Source organism: Sciurus carolinensis, chromosome 9, assembly GCF_902686445.1.
Source record: "Sciurus carolinensis chromosome 9, mSciCar1.2, whole genome shotgun sequence".
Classification (NCBI taxonomy): Eukaryota; Metazoa; Chordata; class Mammalia; order Rodentia; family Sciuridae; genus Sciurus; species Sciurus carolinensis.
In genome coordinates this window covers 118,293,205-118,317,302 of record NC_062221.1, presented here as the reverse complement: position 1 = coordinate 118,317,302, position 24,098 = coordinate 118,293,205, and the positions used below count along the sequence as shown (strand labels likewise).

Sequence of the window (24,098 nt, the reverse complement as noted above, 5' to 3'; positions counted from 1 at the left end):
GCAGCCTCAAAACCGAAAGTACCAGCAGATCGGGCCAAGCGAGTTCTGAGGTAAGGCATCCCTGAAAAGATGGGGCAAACACACACCACACATGGCGACCCTGCGCTCTCAGCTCTTAGACTTACGCTGAAGAGTAGGGGCCTTGAGTTGTCTGATACACAGGCGGAAAAAGCCTGGGACATCTTTACTCGGGTGGCCCCTTGGCTTCCTGCTGCTAATCTTTTTGAGTGGTCCACATGGGATCCTGTAGAACAACTTGTTAGGAAGAGGGAAATCAATTTACGGGATGGTCCTCCATTGGGAATCCACCCTACATTATCCACCCTTAAGGCCTGCTTCTCTCCAGGACCTCCCAAAGTGGGGTCCAAGATTCCCCCCAGAGAGCTGCCACCTAAAGAACTGTTGGCTCTTCCCATTGCATCTCCTTCCAGAAACTTGCCACATAGTAAACAACGTTGGGAGACCTTTATTGAGGAGCCCAATCCATCTCTGTTCCCTCCTCCCAAGGTTGAGGAACCACGAGGGCAGCCAGCCTCTATACATAGCTAGGGCCCACTTCCACCCCAGGGATGCTCATTGCCGCCATCTTGTATTCTGGGGCCACATCACACTCCAATGAAAGCCCTCGCCCTCCTCCTTCCGGATGGCAGGAAATCTTCCCGGTAGCCAGTTTATGATACTGGGCGAGAACTCACTGACTCTAACCTCCCTGCTCTGTGTATGGCCTTCCCAGTAAATGCTAACCCAGGGGGTAACCAGCCTGCTATATGGTACACATGGGAGGCACAAGATTTAAAGGAACTAAAAAAAGCTGTTTCAGAGGATGGGCCCAATTCCCCTTGGGCTGAAACCATTCTCCAAGGCCTTGCCCACCAGCAATGCACCACTCAGGATTAGAAGACCCTAACTAAAGCTGTCCTTCCTGGTCCTTTATGTCTAAAGTGGTGTGCCTTTTTTAATGAAGAATGTCATGCTCAGGCTGAACGGAACCAGGCCGCTAACCCTCCTGTCCCGGTTACTTATGGAATGCTCTCGGGATCCAGTGACCAATTCTCTACTGGTCTGTTACAGGCTGCCATCCTGGCCCGATATCAAGAACAAGTAAGAGCCCTAGGGTTAGCGGCATGGAAAAAGCTAGAGGAGGAACCCCCATCCCAGGGATTACCCAGAAGGTAACTGAGGACCTAGCAACCTTCATTGAAAGGGTAGAAAGAAGCCTTCAGAGAAAATTTCCTCCAGGCCCCCTAAGAGATCAATTTGTTAAAATGTTAGTTTGGGAAGGAATGACTACCGATCACAAATTGGCCTGTGCAGGGATGAAAGATCGTTCTATGGGAAGGTGGATTGTGGCTACCAAAGATATTGGCACACAGTTTCCATGAGCGAGCAGGCAGATAGAAAGAGATTCCTGTCTTCAAGTCTCTTCTTTCTTGTTTCTTGGCTCTTCCTGCAGGCTCAGGTGCCTCCGGTCCCTGCCTCTTCATCTCCCCCTGCTTCACCATCTCCTTTATCCTGTTCTGTTTCTGCTTCCATTCCCTGGCCCAGCCCACCTAGTCCTCCTGCCATGAGATCCCACAAACACCGGTGTGGAGGGAGTAACCAGCCCAACCATCAGTGGCATATCCCAGTAAGGAGTATGATATAGCAGCCCCATTCCCCACAAGTAGTGGGAAATAATGTTTCACAATTTTTTGCATCCAAACCTGAATTGATTACTAACCAGGAAAAAAGGGTTAAAATGTCCTAGGCATCAATTTTCTGCTAGAACCTGTTAGCTGCTCTCAGATATCAGTTAAGGCTTACATTGAAGTATAAATGGAGGAAAGCTCAGTGGGAGACCAGTCTCAAACCCAAAGGGAAAAGAAGTGTCCATTTAAAATTTCTCCTGGGCTGCACACAATACTTTATCTCTCCCTTTTCCTCTTCTCTCTGCCTTTCTCTTTCCCATTTTCTCATGCTATAATTAATGGCCATTATCATTTTTCTTCTAAGACTTTTGTTTTTCTTAAATGCTATATTTTTGAGCTCACAATTTTGATCCTTCATACCTAGGTTAATGATTTTTGATCAGTTCTTTTTATCCAACTCTAGAGTTATTTTTGAACATCTGTTACATTGCAATGGAGATAAACATTACAAGGCCTTTACTTTTGTGTTAAATATAAGTGTGCATAAAACTTAAAATTTAAAAAAATGGATCCAAATACTTTTATTTCATGTGATTTAAAAAGGTTCAATTTAAATTGGGTAAACTAATAGAAGTAAAATGTCTTTAAAATTAACTCACAAGTCTCTAGGTGGTCAAACTAATAAAATGTTGATGTTTATAAAATGTCTAGCATCAGTTTTTCTAGGACTTTTCTTCAACAGGAAAGAGATGGCAAATACTGTTGGTACACTTGTCTAATCTGTTATCTTGGTTTTTTTTACACTTGTCTGATATCTTGGTTTTTTTACAATAAGATGAGTGAATTAGAGTTGACATGTACGGGATTACTCAAATGTGTTTGTTAGAGACATCTGATTAATTTATAAAGTTATTCTGTGGAGTAACATACTTAAAAACATTATTCTTTGTATATTAAATGTGTTCATATTAAATGTGTTCATATTTTCCAGGTGTACAAACCTTTAAAGCAGAAAATTTATCAAACTGTTATTCTCCAAATTAAACTTGTCTTTAATGGTAAACCTATCATTTAATGTTCTATTATAGGACGTGTCATCAATAGGGTATATGTAAAATTTGTTAAATGTATTTCTAAAAGTTATTGAAAGCTGATTTGTTTAAAGGTTAAACATAAAAGCTTTTTGCCACTTTGCCATACAAAATGACAGTTAAAAGCTCTCTCACCTTTTCATTAATTCATGTTTTAGATATAATGTTAAATTGTGTTAACTAATGTTCACACAGACTCAGGAGTCAATATATGTAAGTGCCCCAAATGGTACGGTCTTTTATTGTGGAGGACCAGTATCCAATGTGCTCCCTGGTAACTGGACAGGAATATGTGCTCTTGCCCTCTTAATTTCAGGCATAAGCACGTCTCTCACTCTCTATAATAAGCTTTCTCAACAGATAATTGATGATATGCAATATGTTGCCAGTAACATCTTAGATCTACAGGCTCAACTTGATCTGCTAACAGCAAAGGAAGGAGGGATTTGCCTGTTCCTTGGTGAAGAGTACTGTTTCTATGCCAACCACTCTGGCATTGTACAAGATAAAATCAAAAGCCTACAAGAAGATCTGGAACATTGTAGGAGCAAGCTCCACTTTAATTTCCTCTGGACTGGATTACACAGGTGGCTCCCGTACCTCTTCCAACTTATGGGACCGCTAATCACCATTATCCTAGTGTTCACCTTTGGGCCTTGCATAATCAATAAACTTATCCATTTCCTGAAAAGCCAGGCTAAGTCTGTGTAGCTCATGGTGGTCCGACAGCATTATACCACCCTTCATAATGATGATTGGGAGCCCTATAAGATTATGGGTCACTCGTATCAGGACAGTGAGGTCTAAGTGTCTCTCCCTTAAGCCCTGCTCCTCCTGAGGGGCCCACCTGAAGTGCTAAGGTGGCAGTCAAAGACAGGTAAGATCCTCAGAGGAGGACAACCTAAGATAGGCACAACTTCGAGTAAGGCGGACCCCCAAACTGCTAGGGTGATGTTTCATGACGGGTAAGACCCTCCCAGGGGCAACCTAAGACAGACACACCCTTAATATAAAACAAAAAAGGGGGATGTGTTTGGACTAATGACATGTTAACTAACTCAGGCTGACTCCTACTCCCTGGCGGGTGAGCAGGATCAAGGCCTGAAAGGTGGTTTCAAAAGTTAATGATAATAAATGGGACCACTGTCAGGGATTGGTTAACAACAGTTCCACCAATGTGATCAGCTCTTGCTTGCCATATAGTCCTATGGGACTCTCGCCTGCGTGAACCCCCCCCCCCTTGCTGACTTTTAAGCTAATTGATTCCCACCTAGCCTTTACCCTACATAAAAGCTGTGTGACTTCCTCAATAAACCAGTTGCTGCTGTGACTGGTCTCCCTGACGCATCTGATTGTCCTCCGCCTGGAGGGCTGGGTGTGGGTGATCAGTCAGCCCTACCTTTCCCGGTCTGGCCTTGTTGAGGAATGCTCCCTTCCTTTGTCGCTGGTCGAGAAGAGCAAGGGGACTAAAGACCCCGACAATATACAGATGACAAATAAGTGATATGAAGAGAAGTTCAACATCATCTTTATGGAAGTGCAAGTTTGAAATTATAGTGAGACACAGCAAGTGAAGCACAGATGATATTTAGGCAGGGAAACAATTCTGTAAGATACTACATTGGTGGATACATGTTATTATATATTTGACAAAAACTTGTACAATGTACAGCACCAAGAATGAACACTATTGTAAATTATGAATTAGGGTGATATTATTTGTGTCTGCTGTTTATTGACTTTAAAGAATACACCACTGTGGTAAAGGCAGTTGATGATGAAGAAAGATTCTTCATATAAATGTAAGAGTAAAATTATTATCAATAGTAAACACTGGTGAGGATGTACAGAAACTGAAGTTTTTATACTTTCTCATTTAAATAGTTCATTAAGTTTGAAAAACAGTTTGACAGTTTCCAAAAAGTTGACATACAATTACCAAGTGGCCCATATGACTTATGGGAAGTGACAACTTATATTCATGTAAATTTTCATTCAATTTTATTCATAGTAAATGAAGAACTCCAACAGTCCATATATTTATTAAAAATGAATTAATAACCAAACTATGGAATAGTCATTTTATATGGTGCTATTTGATAATAAAAAGATATCCACTAATAGTACAAGGAATATAGAGAAGGAATCTGAAAATCATTATACTAAGTGAAAGAAGTCAAATTTAAAAGAATGTAGAATAGGAACGACTGACATATTTTGCTTTATAAGTGTGATTGTGTTTGCACAAATGTGTACATCTTTTTGAACTCTTGTACTTGTGTAATTTAAATGAGTACCATTTACAGTAGGCAATTATATCTCAAAAGATTACATAAAATCACATGTGAAATTCAACATCGATTTGGAGTTGCCTGCAAAAATATGCAATCATTAGGAACATTGAATTTGTAAGCAAGTCATTCATTTATCTCTTCTATTTTTTTTTGTTGCAGTTTTAAAATTTTGAAAGTCATGCTTTCAATGTTTTATTTTAAATCCACTCCTCTAAGACTTGATTCTAATGGTATTTGATATGGTAAAACAGTGAAGAGGGCTTAACAGTTAAATAAAATTGACATCAATAATAATAATTTATTGGTAATCTCAAACTACTTCTTTTTCTTCTCCTTCTGCTTATTCTCATTATTATTTAGAGAAGTGGGAACTGAATCCAGGTATGATTTACCACTGAGTTACATTCATAGTCCTCTTTTAATTTTTTTTATTTTGAGATAGAATTTCATTAAGCTGTCCAGGGAGGCCTGGAATTTGTAATCCTCCTCCCTTGTCCTCCTGATTAGCTTGGCTTACAAGCATGTGCCATATTCAAACTTATTTTAAAATGTAGTGCATGTACCTACATATTCTGTACTTATTCATAACATGTGACTAAAACAATAAATTTATAGGTTATTTACAGATTTTGGAAGTTGCATTACAAGATGCTTACAGTTCAGAAGTATGCTCTTGTATGAAACAAACTCTAGTGGGATAATCTGAGAAAAAACTGAGCTTCCATTTTAATGTTATTTTCGTGACAGTAAGAATTTCAGTGACATAAATCATTTCTTCATTCATTAGCAGAAGTTGATAATATTTTTCCAGGAAAATACTTCGTAATGCTTACAAGAATTTTTTAAGATATTTTCCAAGAGTAAATTATTTCTAAATATTTTAACATGTGCTTATTACTTTTAAAAGAAGGTAGTCATCTTGTAACTGTACTTAATTCTTAGAAATTAAGAAAATAAAGAAAATCTAGGCATATAACTGTCCTTTTTATCACAATATATGAAATACACACAAAATAACAATGAAAAGAGAACTTGTTTTTAGTTCTGATATAAATAACTCCTTAATATTGAAGGTACAGGATGTAATTAAGACACTTTGTATTTTTCTCTATTGTAAGAATACAGGCTTTAGATTTAAAAACTGTATCTCTAAATTGCTGTTTTCATAATTATGGAAAATTTGATTAAACTACCTCTAACTCATTTTTACCTTTTGCAAATTGAGGCTATTATTGTTATCCTCCTCAGTATTATTTTTGTAAATTCCAAAAGTGTTAATATCTACAAAGTGCTTTAAAATACACACAGAGTAATAACTCAATCAGAATTAACTATATTTGTTACATTTAATTTTGATATATTATTCCTATAATCTGTGAACTTTCTGTTAGGCACAATGATTATTTTTCATCAATTTTTCTTTTATTTTCATTGTTCATCTAATGCAGAGTTAGAGTTTAGTTCTTAAGATATACTCAATTTCAGAGATACCATATATGTTCTTAAAAACTGAACTTATTTCCACAGTTTTAAAATCCTGCTTATGTGATTTTAGGGTGAAGTTCCTTCACCTCACCATAAAAATAGAGGGAATTGACTTTCACTTCTTATTCCACACTTGCTCTTCAGTACTTTGGTCACTGCTGTATTAGCAGACATTTTCTTGAGAGTCAAAATCAAAACTGGAGAAGCATTTCCTTTCATGTGCCCATATATTCTGAGAAATAAAATGCCATTTTATCAAATCAAGAATTTGTTAGTCTACTTTATTTATGTAAAAGTGGTTAGAAAATTCTTGTGAAATAAAAAAATTCAGTAATTCGATATTTTATTCTATATCTCATTTCAATGTATAACTTATAATATTTGATATTTAAAGATTATATTCTTTAACAGTCAATATTAAATAGTAATGCACCTTTAAAATTAATAATATATAATGTCTCAAAACACAACCATATCTTCCTTTCACAGTACGATTTCAAATATTTTGTTAAATTTTATTTTTATGTATATGTGAATATGACACAATGAAATTCACCACTCTCTAATGAATCTGCACTGACAAAATTTATTTTAGTGAATATACTGCTATATATGATGCTGATAATTTTTATTGAAATTAAGTCTTAGTATGATTAACAGAAATAAAAAAGAGGTTTTTTTGTTTGTTTTTTAATGACAGGAAAGAATACATGTTAAATTCCAGAGAAGGAATGACAGTAGATAGTTGTACCAGAACTTGAGGGCAACATGAGGAAATGTCTCCAAAAAGGCACAAGGCTACTTTTCATAGTTATTAACATATAGTCTACCTCATGAATTTATTCTTCCGGTAGTTATAGAACTGCGTCAATCTCACTAAATTTCATGTTTAAAATTTGTCATGGATAATTTTTGCATGAATAAATGATGGTTCCAAAAGCTAATATGAAAATTATTTTACTGACTGGTATCATCTTACCTGTCATACCCAACTAAAAGAAAAATTCACTGATCATAATTCTATGGAGGACTTGTCTTAGGGGCCAAGTTCTTGCCATAGGGTTTCATTTGTCAAATTTCCCTGAAAGATAATCCAGATATTATAACACTCTCTAAAGCAGCCTCTCAAATCAGAGCTGGTAGTTATTATTTCAGTTTTTTCAACACTTTTATCTGGTTAGCAAAGAAACAAACATTTCAAATGAAAAGAATGTTATAGCCTGAGTAACTAAATACTGAATTAGGATGAATTACCATAAACGATTATTTCTGAGATCCTTAGATCTACCTCAGATACAGAGCTTTAATTCCCAGGCTCCTTGAAACTTTCTTTCCTATGACAACTTTTTCCTCTCTTACTCTTCCTCTTCCTCCTCTTCCTCTCCAATTGCTTTTCTCCATTACTCCAAATTCTTATTAATTCTCCCCTTTTATTTAAATAGAAAGACAAGATTTACCTTTGCAAAGAAATAAAGACTAAATAGAACTTGAATTATAAATTGATTGTGCAATTTGCTGCTTATATCAATTTCAGCTCAGGGAAATCCTTCCAGGTTTCCATCTTGGCCAACATTTTTTATATTATTTTCATAAAATATCTTGTACCATTGGTATCACCCAGGACATGTGTTGGAAAGAAGATGGTATTTAAACAACAAAATAAGCTCAGATTCAGTGTCTGAATCTGAAAGATAAATAATCTGATTCTATTTGTTAAGGCATGCTAAGAATTTATTCAGCATCATTGAGATAAACACAGGGATGACTGTAATAGATTCTTACAGTGAAGAGGAGAGATTAGGCTTAACTTCCAAACACTATTTGGGCAAGTGGGAATTTATGGCTAAAGAGATGGACCAGGAGCTCAGGGGTTGCAAAACTGCCAAGAAACAAGGGCAAGGGTTAGAGGGATTCTGTCTAAATTGACCTAACAGTATTCTTGCTGAAAACAAACCAGAGGATCAGACATCATCTATGGAGTGGAGGAGAATGAGGAATCTGACCAGATCTTGAAGGTGATCATATATCAAGGTGTTCATATATCTAGGATAGAGAAGATGCTTGTTAAATTGATAAAGCAGGATTCTTTGCTCAACCTGATTTCACAAAATGTTCACAAATATAACTCAGAGAAGATTCATAAGACCAACTAATGACTGATTAATGTTTGACTGTGCAAAGAATCCTTGTCACTACTGGGGACATCTTATGGGCTGACCATTTTGCATTATTCTTCTCCCACAGTCAAAAAATATGTTGACATTACTCATTTATATTAGGTGATTTACAGGACAACTTACGTTCTATTAATGTGCTAGTTCTTACTTATATAATGCTTTGATCTCTATCCTTTACAGAGCAACTTGTGTATCTCCAAACATTCTCTTTACATATATAAGAAACTCTAGGCAAAGAAGGTTAAGACACTTGACAGAGAACTAGTCCAAATAAAGCAGTGGCGTTCTAAGTTGGACAGTGGGCCTCCAGATTCTAAAGAAAACTTACAGTTTTTCTATAAATAAAGTGATGTAATTTTAATGAAAAGTTAAAGGAAAATAAAATGCATTCTACTTAATATTTTAAACATTTGAAGTTTATATAATGATTTGTAGAATAAGCATAAAAAATGAAATGTTAACAGAGTTAAAATGGGCCCTGGATCAAACTAGTTTATGCCACTTTCTCAGATCAGGATAATTGCGTACTTCAACAGTAATTACATGATTTGACACAGATGATCATGGAGTCCAGCACCATAGTACACACACACATAGTCTCACATATTCTTGTGTTTCAGTCACGGTTCTGTTGTTGGTTTAATATAACCTGACATGTGCACACCCATAAAAGCATTGCATTTTTCACACTTACAGATTTTAAGTGAATATTTTATAACTATAAAGTTCCTGAATCTTTAAAGATCAACATTGTTTTTCTGTCCAAAAAGAAAAGCAAACAAACAAAAAACAACCAACCAACTAACAAACAAACAAACAAAAAAACAGAAGCATCAGGATCACAGGCAGTTTGTATTTTAGGGATTATAAGGGGTAAATTCCAAGTGAACTTTTTTTTTCTTTATTCAAAAATTTGTCCACTTCGTAAGTTGAAACTTCCTGAGGACGATGAACACCTGTTGGGATTTAATTGTTAATTCTGAAGTACATTTCCTTTGTGTTTTTCATTTCAAACATGGTTTAGAAACTTTATGGTTTACTTTTGAATGAAATTCTCTTCTTTTTGATACACAGATATCTTAGAATATCACATCTTTTTTTCGAACTGTAGGGGATGTTTCCTGACTAGTTTCCTTTTTGCTTATCTTTTTCTTTCTTTCTCCAAAGGTCATTTCCTTGAGATGTAGTATATTGCTTTATAGTCCTTCATAAGCTCATGGAATTTAAAATGTTTTAGACCTATGGTCTCACTTCTTTGATTCTTTTCCACTTGCAAACCATTATTGAAATGTACATTTAGAGTAATTTCTTCCTGTCGAATTCTCTGATTTAGACAATGTAATTGATCTCTTTGCAACCAAGGAATCTTCTTGGCCTATTTTTAGTTACATTTGACATCCACCAGCTGTCAAGGTATTTAAAATTCCTCTGAGGAAGACTGTTAAATAGTGTTAGCACTGCATTTCAAGTGTAAAATATCACCAAATATTTTAAGCTTAAGTGTATAAGCTGTCTCCTCCTAACATGGATTGATATATGATTTCCTAACGAATAAAATTATGACAAATTATTTTGAAAAATATTAAAGAAGCAGCACAATGAAAGCAATACTTGTACATGCTTCTTAGGAAATATTTCCCTTTAAATACTGAAAGCATATTTGGAAAATTATTACAAGCAAAGAGAAATCAGTTATTGCTATCTGAGCACTTTGTACTTAAAATTGAATATTGTGTAAAATAAATAAAGTAATTATAGTTTTGAAATAGGTAATTTCTAAAGACAAAATAATTTTAAACTTTAAAAATAATCAAATGGCTTGCTTTTCATAAGAGGCTAATACAGTTATAAAAATTAGAAAAGAGCTTTAAAAATGTATTGCAATTGTTTTCAGTTGCTGAGATTCTTAAAATAAAAGAACTCTAAAGGTGAAAAAACTGTATAGTTTTCAACTGTTCTTCATCCACAAAAATTAATTGACCATAAATTTGTGAGCAGTTGGGCTTTGAAGTGGGATGGAACTAAGGCTCAGGTACATATTATTTTAATGAACAATGATGTGTGAAACGAATCATAGCATTGTCAACAAGATAATGGTGAATTACAGCCTATTTGTGAAGGAAGGGCTTTATGACAAGCACACTGCATGATTTGTAAAAAGATGCCAATTGAGTTTATTTCTGAAAATAGAAAAACTAAAGAAAGCCCATAGCTATCAGAACATTCCCACCATGCAGCACACTCAACGAATCCCTGATCTGAAGTGAAACAGAACATTTATTGGGTTTCTATTACTGTTGTACCAAATTCACTGTGAACTATATTGTAGTTCACATCAATATAAATCATTTCCTTGTAGTTGTTTTGGTTAGAAGTCTGACATGGTCCTCTGCAGACCAAGGCTGAGGTAAAAGCAGGGCTGTATCCCTTTCTAGAAATTTTAGGAGAGTTTTCACTTTCTCCTTATTCGGATTATTGGTAAAATTCAGGTTATTATGGTTATAGGTCTGAGATCAGTTTTACCTTGCTAGCTACCAGCTGAGGACTGGTATTCACCATTAAATAATTATAAAGTAGACATAAAAGAAAGCTCCTCATGATAACATATTCAAAGTGTCTCAAAGAATATTGATACTTCATCTCAAAAGCAAATGGGAGTTCCTGATTATAGTAGTTCCTATATGTAGATAAATGAAATGATTATATGTGCATTTTATCAAAATATATGCAGTTGATCAATGAAAGAGAAAGGTGGAATTGAAAGTACTAAACAAGTAGTAAATTAATTAACACTAATTGAACTTTTACTATATTCCATTTATTCTGTATGCTTAAATGATGTTCCCTGTTTAGACAGACATTGTATTCTTTTAGCAGTATTTTACTGAAGAAGAAACCCAAAACAGAGTTTTAATGACTTTCCCCAAATAAAATATCTGTTTGCTGCCAGAGTGTTAATCTGACTACTGAGGTTGAATTTTAACTAATACATAATCCAAATCTTTCAGGAAGGCAAGATGATAAATTACTATCCAAAGAAATCAAGATGTTGATAAAATAGACCAAACTCTTAATGAATTGAATCTGGAAAGTGAAGGAGAATTATCTGGCTCCAAAAACCTATCTTTATAGAATTCTCTTGTTTCTCATTGGTAATTTGCATATTTCTCAATTGCAAATGTTTTCACATTTACTTCTAATTTGAGTGTTTCTTTCTCCTTTCTCTTCTTGACTTCAAATCCTTCATGGAAGAGACCAAGCATTGTCTCTGTCAACTCGACCCTCAACATGGTGCTTTCTTATGGTAGGTGTACAATAATTTTTAAACAGAAAATTAATTTGAAGTCTGATCCTAAGTGAAAATCTCCAAGTTTTCATTAGGAAGAAGTAAAATTTACTTATTTTTATAATTATACTTTGGTGAGAATAAGAATTTAGAGTATCAGGGCAACTAGTTTCCTAAATAAAACAACACCAGGGGTTTTCTAAGCACCACACTTACTGAATATTAGCTACAAATGTATATATTTATATATATATATATATATATATATACACACACACATATATATAAATATGTATATATATATACATATACATATATATAAATATGTATAATCTGGCTTTTTCCACTTTATATGGACAATGATACTGTGATGAAGTAAAAAAAATCCTACAAATAAAGTCCCTTCCATTTATTAAGATGAAATTTTCCAAATCCAGAAAAATATGTTTTTCCTTCATGAAGAAAGGAAAAATGACCATATAAAATAAGGATGCTTGCTAAGAAGGACTGCTGAATATAAACCTACCAAAATAAGTGAGAAACTACATTAATTTTTCTCCAAGAAAGAGTTTTATTTTACAAAGAAAGGAAATCTTAAGAAAAAACTGCAGCTAAATACTTTCTGTAAAGTTTCATTAAGGAACAAATATTTCAAAATTAATATTGTGACATTTGACAAAATGTGAATTGATATTCCTAAGCTATATCACCTACTGGACAAAATCATTCAGACACTTAAGAGTACATCTTCCAGACAGGTCATTCTGAAATATTTATCAATGCATACTTCTACTTGAAAGCAGATTTTCTACTACCAACTTGCTCCTGTATGGACGTAACAGGCAATTTATAACACCTGTTCTTAAGCACATTTAGCTCCAGATGGTCTGTTCTAAGCTTTATGATGCTGAACTTTGAGTCTCAAACTGCACATGTCTGAGTACTTAACAAAAATAAAAACTTTTTAGGAGAAAAAATAATATACATTGTCTTACCACATGCACTCTTGTGTCCTATGTCCCTGTAAAAATGAAATAGCCATCTGTCAGAAGGAGAATTCCAGTCAAAGTCCTGCATTTTTAGAACAGTGTGTCAGTTTTACTACCTACATTCATCATCTCTAAAGCACATGAATCACCATTTACTCAACAGATCGAATATTGACATACCAAGTTCCTGGGAAGATTTTAGTCTTGAATTGGTTGAGACTCGTTTCCTAATCCTTGCTTGACATAGTTAAGATGTTAAAGAGATTCTGTCTCCTTAGGTCTTTCCAATTCTAGCCCTCTATGAAGGTATATTATTAGTAAGAAATATACATAAATTACTTACATTAGTCTCCACAGAAATATCATCTTTGAAGCAGGGCATGATGATACATGCCTATATTTCTATATATGTAAATATAGCATATATAAGTACACTATGTATAAATATACATGTAAGTATAAACACATTCATTTAGGAATTCTTAATGTCACATTTGAGATTTAGAAGGACACAAGAAAACTAGAATATTTGCTCTATTTTGTCATCTATTCTGAAATACAGCTTTTATGAATGTCAGAAATGAGTATTTTTTCCAGAAATCATTTCTGATTGAAAAGATCTAATGTAATTATCTTATTCAGATAGTTCAAACTCTGAAATGTAACAGGCATCATGTATCTTATGCCCCTTTTTATTAGGTTTCTCAAACTTTGATAATCTTTTTATTGTGGGACTATCAGGGACTGAACTCAGAGGTGCCTAACCACCAAGCCAAATCCCTAGCCCTTATTTTTATATTTTATTAGAGACAGGGTTTCACTGAGTAGCTCAAGGCTTTGCTAAGTTGCTAAGGCTGGATTTGAACTCACAAACTTCCTGCCTGAGCCTCCTGTGTCACTGGGATTACAGGCATGTGCAAGCATGTGAAGAAACTTTGATAATCTTATACTTAATTTTCAAATCAATACTTTATTTCTCTAATTATTATTTAAACATATTTTAATATAAGTTTTATATAAATATGTTATATATATGTATAGATTTAATAAGACTTTCCTCAAAAATATATCAATTTGAACTTTTCCTTGTTATTAGTATTATAGTTGTTATTGCCAAGTAGAATGGACTTTGCATTTAGGCAATATTCATTCATACCCCATTTAATCCTGAAAACAAAATTGTAAATTGGTATTACTTATTTTATGGTTATGGAGGACTTAAGTGACTTTGCAGATATTACTAGGTTGTTTAAAATCCTCAATCAGTTCCAAATATTACTAATTTCAAAAGTATGTATGGCTATTATACTCAAGAGACACTGGAAGTTAAGGATGAGGTTGGATGCTGCAAATAAAGACACAGAAGTATACAAAGACAACCCTGTCAATTACTCTATTTTTCTAGCAGAGGACCCAAGATGTAGTAAGAAAACAGTTTTCAAAACACCAGTTTGAAAAAACTCAATACACCAAAAAAGAGTGCCGTAAAATGAGATATAAGTTGGGTAATAATGGTTGAACCTAAATCATACAGTCTGAATTAACGGACTGTAATAAAAGACGGAGAGGGTGTTAAGCACATAACTCAGCTGTAGAGTGCTTGTCTAGTTGACCTAAGACTCTGAGTGGTATCCCAGCACCTTCCCCTTACCCACAGACACTAAGGGCAGTGAGAAAGAGATACTTTTAAACAATTGTGTATCAAAAGGGAGAAAAACAGAATTGTATGATCTTGAGCTTCTTTATACACAGTTAATACCCATGACTCTAATCAATCTTAAGTAATTTTACTTACTTGGGGAAGAAGAGTACGTTTATAAAATTTTCATTACTGTAACAAAATAACTGAGATATTCCATTTAAAAAGAAGAAAGTTTTATTTTGGCTTATGGTTTCTGAAGTTCTAGCCCATGATCAGTTGACCCTGTTGATTTGAGTCTGTGGTGAGAGGCCGCACAGAAAATAGGAAAATAAGAGCAAGGATATGGTTTCAAGGAATATTCATCATAAGCTATTAAAATGAAAACATTAGAGAGGAAGAGAAAATAAAAAAAGAGGAAAATACAAGTTTTTATATTTCAGAAAGTTTACCATGACTGCAATGTATAAAATTCATCAGAGGGAACTAGTGTGAACATTCAGAAAAAAATTAAAGAATTATAAAAATTCAAATGATAGATGATTATGATTTGAATAAGGAATATAGTATTGAGAATAGAAAAACAGGAACAGGTATGAGAAAGGTCACTGTGAATCTATGTTAATGAAGATTCATTGAAAATTCTGGAAATTGGTCAACTTGTATTTGTGACATGATAGGCAAAATCCATATGGTTAAAGTACTGGTATTTAAATATTTTTATTTTTTTCTTTCCTTTTTGTTGCCCGACCCAAGATTTGACTTGCATTAGAAATAGCAGAAAATGTTAAATTTCTTTTGCACTGTTTAATTTGGCTTTCTGAGTAAAATAGTAATAAAAATGGGTTTAACATTCCTTTTCTTTAAGTGAGAGATGTGATAGTACAGGGGATGGGCTCATTAGGGATGGAATGTCAAGATGGAAACTTAACATTTGTTTCCTTTATTTTCTCAGAGAATACAATATACCCTCAGGATTTTGCAGGATCTTAAAAGACAATTAGTTAAATCACATATTTGATAAGAGGGTCCCTTAAAGAATTTCAATGTACTTTTAACACAAATAAACTGACGCATCCTAAATTTCATTTTGTATACAAATGGTCTAGGAATCTTGTTCAAAATACAGATTCAATTTAGTAGTTTGTGGAGAGACATTTTTAATAATGTTTAATAAAAGATTTTGCATTTAAATAGGTTTCCAGCTGTTGCAGGCATTCTTTCCTGGGCTATCTTTTAGTACCGAGGATCTGACTTATATTTGAAAATGACTTGTAAATAAGTCCATTGCTGCTCTTGACACTGCAGATGGCTTATAAGAACAAATTTACATTCAGAAGAATCACTCCTATTGTTAAAACTAAGTTGAATGTTTAGAATAAAGATGAAACTAGAACGTCTGATTTTTGTAAATAACTGACAGAATCAGTAATGAATTTGAATAGTTTGAGAATAGTCCTCATTTAAGAAGTTTCAGTAACCTGTCACTTATTTTATACTTAATATCTTTTTGAAAAATAAGAAAAGAACCACAAGAAAAATATGATTTCTTGAAGCTGTCCCCTGATCATAATTTTTAAACAAATAAATAATGTTTACTTAGCGATTATATGTGTATTATCACCAGTTGAGTGGTCATGAAAGTGAATGTCGTGAAAGATCCTCACTTGCCATAAAGCCCATTTAGTTAGCAAGAAAGTTTCTAACCATGCAATGTGAGAGATATTTAGGCAATTCATTTGATGTTTGGTTTATTTATTTTCTACTTGGATTTTACTAATGGGTCATTTGTAGTCTTGCCAAGGGATGATCTTCCTCCATTAGGGAAGGTCATCCTCTTTGGCAAATGGTAGCACTGGGAAGGAAGCACAGTGAGCAGTGAGTCAGGAAGGGTGTATACACCTAGTCAGTCAGATCAGCTGAATCAATGTTGGTGATCAACTCAGTGAAAAGTGTCATAGCCAGATGACCAGATTGTCCTTACACTGATCATTTATAAACTTTGGAGATCCTTTTTTTTGTTGTTGTCATCGTTATTCATTATTCTTATTTGGTTAGGTAATGGAATCCAAAGTGCATGAGTGAATATAATTATTGCCTTTCAAAGTATTTATCCATTAAAAATGAGAATTTCAATTCTTCTATTATTATGAAATAGTTATTTTGATACAAATTATACAAAATTTCTAATTCAAAAAGTGACCATGTTAATTTCTCATATAATGGGACATATTTGCTTAAACAAAATTATTTTAAAGAAAAGACTATAATAAGCAGGGTGTGATGGCACAGGCCTATAATCCCAGTGGCTTGGGAAGCTGAGGCAGGAGAATTGCAAGTTCAAAAACAGTCTCAGCAACTTAGTGAGGCCCTGTCTCAAAATTAAAATAAAATGGCTGGGGATATGGTTTAGTGGTTAAGTGCCCTTGGGTTCAATCCCTGGTACCAAAGGGGTTGGGGGAGACTATATTAAAAAAAAAAAAATCACAAGCTGTTTTTATAATTGCCTTTGTATTTTCAAGTTTTATCTGAATTTTCTTATTGTCTTTACAAAAGCAGTATTGGAAAACATATTTTTCAAGTTGATATATTTAACTTTTAGGTAATCGATTCACTAATATTAATTTAGTAATTATCTTCCCACAATAAGTAACTAAATCCAATAACACAACTAAAATTAATCTAAAAGTCAACATTCTTTTTCACCATACTGCTTTCACTTTTTTTTTGTTTTTAATTGACATTAATTATGCATATTTATGGGGTATGTCATGAAATTTAGATACATGGATATTTTTTATAATAATCAAATAAAATTTAACATATTTATTATTTACATATTTATATTTTTATGATGAAAATATTCAAAGTCCTTTCAAGTTGTTTTAAAATATTTGATACAGAAACTAGAGAACGCTATGGTAAGTAAAATAACTCAGACCCAGAAAAACAAATACCACCAGATCTCATATGTGGAATCTGAAGTTTATCTCACAGAAGTAGAAAATAGAGTGCAGATTCCCAGGGCCCCGGGGAGATATTGGGAGGGGTGTAAGAAGAAATTGGTCAACAGGTACAAAATAGAGCTAGATAGAATGAAAAACTTCTGGCGTTCCATCACCATAATGATTTCATACTACTTCTAGTGTCCAATAGCTCATCTCTAATGAAATAAATGAATTTTTTCTGTTTTCAAAGATTTTTCAATTAATGCCAAACATTATTATTTCAAAAATAAGAATCACTAGCCCTCCTCTCAACATAATCCCTGAACCAGGAAGCCTATGTATACAAATATTTTTCTAAAAATAACAATATAGTATAAAAATGATTAGGTGCTCACATTAGCACCACACGTACTAAAATTAAATGGTATGGAAAGGGCAGCATGCCCCTACACAAGGATGATGTGCAAATTTGTGAAGAGTACCATATTTTTATTGTCTTTTAGAAAATAAAGTTATTATGCTACTTAAAAAAATAAGTTTGGACTGGATAATGTCTGGTGAGATTTATACAAATGATAAATATGTGAGAAAAGAATAATTCTATATACATGAGAGCTCACACAATTGAAGTAGTTCATAATTATGAAAAGTTCCCTTGGTATGCAGCCAAATGTTATTTTTGAATGATGTGTTTTTACCTTTCTTTCACTTTAGAACTTAGTGTGTAAAAGGTAGCTTACAGAAAACACTTCATAAATTTATAGGATTTTTCAGATTGTCTGCTTTTCATTACCCATGTTCATATTATAATTGTTTAATTCTTATTTTCATTTTATCTTGGTAGACCTGATGCTGATAATGTCATAATTATAATAATGTTATAATAATGTTATAGCATTATTAAAATATGCTTTACAGTGTGTCAAATAAAAGCAAATCCAGACTTAGATGAGACTTTTTTCCAATCTGTAGAATGCTCTGAGAATGCTCTGGAGAATATCTCAAAAGCAAAGAGAAAAGACTTTTCTTTTATTGAGAAAGGTAAACAGAACTTTGCAGTAACATACAAAGCAAGCAAGAGGGATCAAGTAAAGAGAATGACAGGTGCCATCTGACTTGAAATGTACCTAAGGATCCTTGGGATCCTTGGTCATATTCTGCATCTTAGTTCTTGCTCAGGTTAAGGAGAAGTCAAAGATCAGGAGACTGTGGGGACTAGAGAAGATGTACTCAAATTTGGTTGAACAAAGAAGAGGGTATCAAATGAATAGTTGGTCCAGAGCTACAATAGTATATGATTGTCCCTAAGTATCTGAGAGTGATACTTGGTATCCATGTGAATGCCAAGATCTGTGATGATGAAGTCAATTTAAAAAAAGAAAAGGCAGAGTATTTGCATACAGCATATGCCCATCTTCTTGTATATTTTAAATAATGTCTAGATTTAGTACCTAATACAAAGTAAAATTTTTATAAATACCTCTTGCATTATTTAGTGAGTAATGAAAAGAAAAAAAATCAGTACATATTTGGTACAAAAGCAATTTAAAATAGAATATTTTCCATATGAGCTTGGATAAATCAGTGGATGAAGCACCCATTAATTCAGAGGGCTAATTTTCCTATTTTGGTATGTGATAAGTGCATTAACTGGTGGCTCCGTGTTTCACCATCTTTGTGATAATTCAACTCCATGAGTTTGTATATACTTGTGGAATCATAGAGAAATATTTTGTTTTTATTACTGGTACCTCCGACAGAACTCCTAAAACCTTTGGATTTTTCTGAGTGATAGGTTGATAGTCTTTTGTTCTAACAAGGCAACTCTTGTCTATGGCCATACCACCCTGAACGCGCCCGATCTCGTCTAACAAGGCAACTCTTGGTATGTCTCAGTCAGAATAGGGACTGGTCACCAGAAAGGCTAAGACAAAATTAAAAGTTTTGGCTCGGCTTTCAATATCCAGGTAAAAGAGAGGAGCTAGTCACTAGTGGCCAAAGAAACCTATATAAAAAATTCCCAAAAGACAGAGTTTTGAGAGTTTCTGTGTTAGTGGAAAGATTGAAGGGCTGGGAGGACAGTGTACCCAGAGAGGGCATGGGAAACCATGTTGCTTCTTTCTCTGTCTTTGACACCTTATCACTTTTATCTTTTCCTTTATGATAAACCAAATGTTAAAATCTTGCCCTGAGTTCTGAGAGTCATTCTAGCTAATTATCAAATATAAGGAGGGTCCATGAGAACCCTCCTCATATTTGATAATTAGCTAGAATGACTAGTCATTCATTCCAAAATACAAGTGGCCTTGGACTTGTGACTGGTATCTGAATTAGGGGCATCTTGATGGACAGAATCTGTTTTGTCAGATCTGAGAAAAATACCAAGTAGATAGCATCAGAATTGAACTGAATTGTTTGGCACCCATTTGGTGTCAGATAATAGAAAATTTGAGAATGGAGAATTGGTATACATGAGGGGGAAATGTAGTTGTATTACATAATAATTCAATAATATTAAATTTGGAATAGCAAAAATTTTTTTTTTTCATTTCCAAGTGACATTATTAACTGTAGTCCATTACATGAGTCTTCTTGGTCATAGTAGGATTAGAGATAAAGGAGAGTATTTAAAATTGATAAAGATTGTCTGCTCATGGAGATAAAGAACCTTAAGTACATATTCTGCTAATGATGGACTAGTAGTTGTAAACTTCCATATGAAGAACAGCCTATTATTTTCATCTTTCAAGTACTTGGAGACTATTATCATATCTTTAGACAACTGATGCTTAACTAAACAGTACATTTTTGCTTTCTACAATCTTTCTTCATAACTCAGTGAGTTAATTATATTAATCACACTACTCAGAACTATTTCTAGAGTCCTTTGTGCATTGAGTATAAAGGTAAATAAATCCAAAAGAAATAAATCTGATGTCACCACAGTCAAAGCTCTAAGTAATACATTAATAGTCATTCTTGATTTAGGAAGTCATAGGCTGTCTTACCAGTGACAATCAGGAGCTACTTAATTTTCAATTACTCTACAGATCCTAAGCACAGGTGTGAAAAACACCATCTCATGTGACCTCAACTCCATCTTCAGGAAAATCTAAGCCATCATCCTCCCATGACATGTGAAGGGGAGCACTGTCTAAGAAGATAAATGAATAAATATAGCCTTGCCTCCGGTACCCCACAACCTATTACTCCTACTTTCTCTGTTTTCATGATCATACTTCGCAGTCTCTTTTGTTGATTGATTGTGTCTTCTCACTGTTAAGGTTTAGATTTGAGGTGTCCCACAAAGGTTCATGTGTGAGACAATGCAAAAGTATTTAGAGGTGAAATGATTGGGTTATGAAAGCCTTAATCTAATCTGTGCATTGATCCACTGATACTGCCACTGGGTGGCAATTCTATGCAGGTAGGGTGTGGCTGGAGTAGGTAGGTAACTGGAGTAGTGACTTCAGGGTACATATTTTGTCCCTGGTAAGCAAAACTCTCTCTCTTTGCTTCCTTGTTGCCAAGTGCTGAACTGCTTTCCTTCAAACCCCAGTTCTGCCATGGTGTGCTACCTCACCTCTGCCCCAGAGCGGCAGTACCCGACACCTATGAACTGAGACATCTGAAACCATGAGCCCCAAATAAACTTTTCCTCCTCTACGTTGTTCTTGTCAGATCTTTTGGTCACAACAACATAAAAAGTGACTAAAATATCCCCTTTATCTAATCTCAAGATATAGGCTTCAGTTCTTCCTTGAAATTCTGCTGCTAGAACTCAAGTCCTTATATTTATATTCTATTCTTAAATGTCAAGACTTTTTCATAAAATAAATAATCATAATCACTATAACCACATGCCACCAGGTACTGTATTACTTATTATATAGAATTTCATTTAGTAATCATAGTAAAAATTCCATAGAGATATTTTCCCACCTTGGTTGGGAAAGAGAAAAAAAAATTAAAGTGAGTTAAGATCTATTCAAATCAGTAGTGTTCAATACGAACTCAGATTACGTTGACTCTGTTTTTCTGCTACAGACTCTTACAGCTTTCAGTCCATGGCCATACTTCTAGTATGTTGATCTACAATAGTCACCTAGTTATTATTACATTTACTTCATGTGCTTACTTGTACACTATTCCAAGAAGCTACTTTTTTTTTTTTTTTTTTTATTAAACTGAAGCCTTGTAGATTTAATTCTTCCATGTCTCCAGAGTGTCAAGTTTTCCTAACTTAACTTATTCAGGATAGTAATTCTAAAATTGTGTATCATCTATGGGTAAAAGAATTGGTTTCATGGATTTCTAGTATATTCTCAAAGCTATGTAAAACAAAAATGAATGTGAAAGTTTGTTTACCCCTGTGTGTGTGTGTTGTGTATGAACACTGCCTGTGGTCTTACTGGGACGGTATAATCATCTGACTGATCAGTTATCCTCCTAACAGATATCCAAGGAGGTGGTCATATCATCACATGGCTTCTGTCATACTCAGCTCTTTGAATCTAAAGATGGATTCCACAAGTGCATCCATAAGCAATTTCAGTTTCTCTTCACATATCAGAGAAGAATCGGCAGCAGAGTGAATTCAAGGACGAATCTTGTTTTAGTTCTACTTCATCATTACTATTTTCCACTTTGCTTCTGTCATCTTTTGGGTCATCTCAAAAATGTTTCCTCTTTGTATCATAAATTATTTATGAAAAATACATGGATATCAATTTTATGTTTTGTTTTTTTCTTTTGGGTATATACCTAGAAGTAGAATGTCTGGGTCATATAGTTTCTCTATGTTTACCATTTGAAAAATGATGAACTGTTAGAGACTATGCAATTTTATATTTTTATTAGCAATGTATGAGAGAGATCCAATTGGTGATATCCATCTTTACCAACTATTACTATTATTTGTATTTTTAACTGTATCCATCCTAGTGGGTGTGGAATGATATCTCCTCTTCATGACTAAAGATGTCATTTTTGGTCATTGGTATATCTTTTGTACAGAGATGTCTATTCAGATCCTTGTTTTTGTTTTAATAGAGTTGTTTGTTATTTTATTGTTGCATTATAGGGATTCTTACATATATTAGATACAAGTACCTTATCAGATATATAATTAAAGCATGTACTCCTACTCTGTGGTTATCTTGGAAATTCTTGAAGATATCATTTACAACATAAAAGTTTTTAAGATTTAAGAAATTTACTCTATTAGTATTCTAGACCTGCCATTACAAAGTATCACAGATTGGATGGTTTAAAGAATTGGAATTTATTTTTTCACAGTTTTGGAGCTTAAAATTCTGAGAACAAAATGGTAGTGGGGTTGAATTCTTCTGAGATTTCTTAGCTTCTATGTGACCCATATCTCTTTTCATCTGTGAATAAATATTCTCTTCTTATAAGAATATTGGTGACATTGGATTAGAGATCACATTCATGACCTCAATTAATACTTATTTAAAGGACCTATCTCCAACTACAGTCACTTTCAGAGATGCTAGAGAAAAGGACTATAATACATGAATTTGGTGGAAGGGGCACAATTTATCCATGACACATACCCACTTTTGGTGCATTTTTTGTTAAATATGTTATTTTCATATTTGTTGTAAGCCCAGGAAAATAATTATATACAGAAATAAATGGGTTCAATCACAATGGATTGAAACCTCCAAAACTGTGAGACCAAATATACATTTTTTAAAGGTTTATTTACTTTAGTTATTTTATATAGTAATGGAAAGCTGACTAATATTACTTTAAAAAATCCATTATAAATATATATAAGGAACTAAGGTTAATACTGCATATAATGAGGCAAAAAGATGGTATGTAACTCAACTTTTCATTATTGAAAACCATTGCGTGAGATAATCAGCTTCCAAAGACAAAAAGTTTATTGTGACTAACAGTTTTGAAGTATTTACTCCAATAGGATCATGTCTTCTTCTAATGGCTCTCATCTCTGCAACCTCCTTGGAAACACCTTTAAACATGTTCCTTTCTGTGTTTAGCTATGAATTTTTAAAATCTTTTTGTGCTACTTTTGTCTTATGATACAGACTGCAAATCTGCCCACAAGCAGGCATCACATATTGATGTTGCTGCCAGATTATTGTGCTGCCTTGAAATTTCCTCCCCCAGATTAATTAGTTTATTACTTTTATACTTAACTTCCCATAAAGACACAGGATATGAATATAATGCTGCCACATTCCTTCTCACTTTGCAAAAGTAATGGCCTTTACTCAAATTAACAACAGAGCTCTTATTTCCTTCTGGAAACTCTTGAGCATAACCTTTACTGTTCACATTGTTCTCAAGTATTCTGGTCTTCTAAACCCTCACCTACATCACCCAATAAGCTCTGCTTGTTCCATTCTATACTTCCTGTAACCTACTTCTCCAAACTTTTCCAAAATCCAAAAACTTATTCCAAAGACTTCTCCACCTCTTTTCAGGCTCAAACACCTCAGTAGACACACATCTTGGTACTAATTTTATGTGTTAGTCAAAAGTCTGTGGTTCTTTTAGTGCAACAAATAC

The 24,098-nt window shown here is 33.9% G+C and overlaps 1 non-coding gene across 1 annotated transcript; it reads left to right on the top strand.

The window, feature by feature from the left end:
• Nucleotides 1–17,924: 17,924 nt before the first annotated feature.
• LOC124993828 (U6 spliceosomal RNA) lies at nt 17,925–18,028 on the top strand. The gene has a single exon (XR_007110347.1). It is a non-coding gene; the product is annotated as a U6 spliceosomal RNA (small nuclear RNA).
• Nucleotides 18,029–24,098: the final 6,070 nt, after the last annotated feature.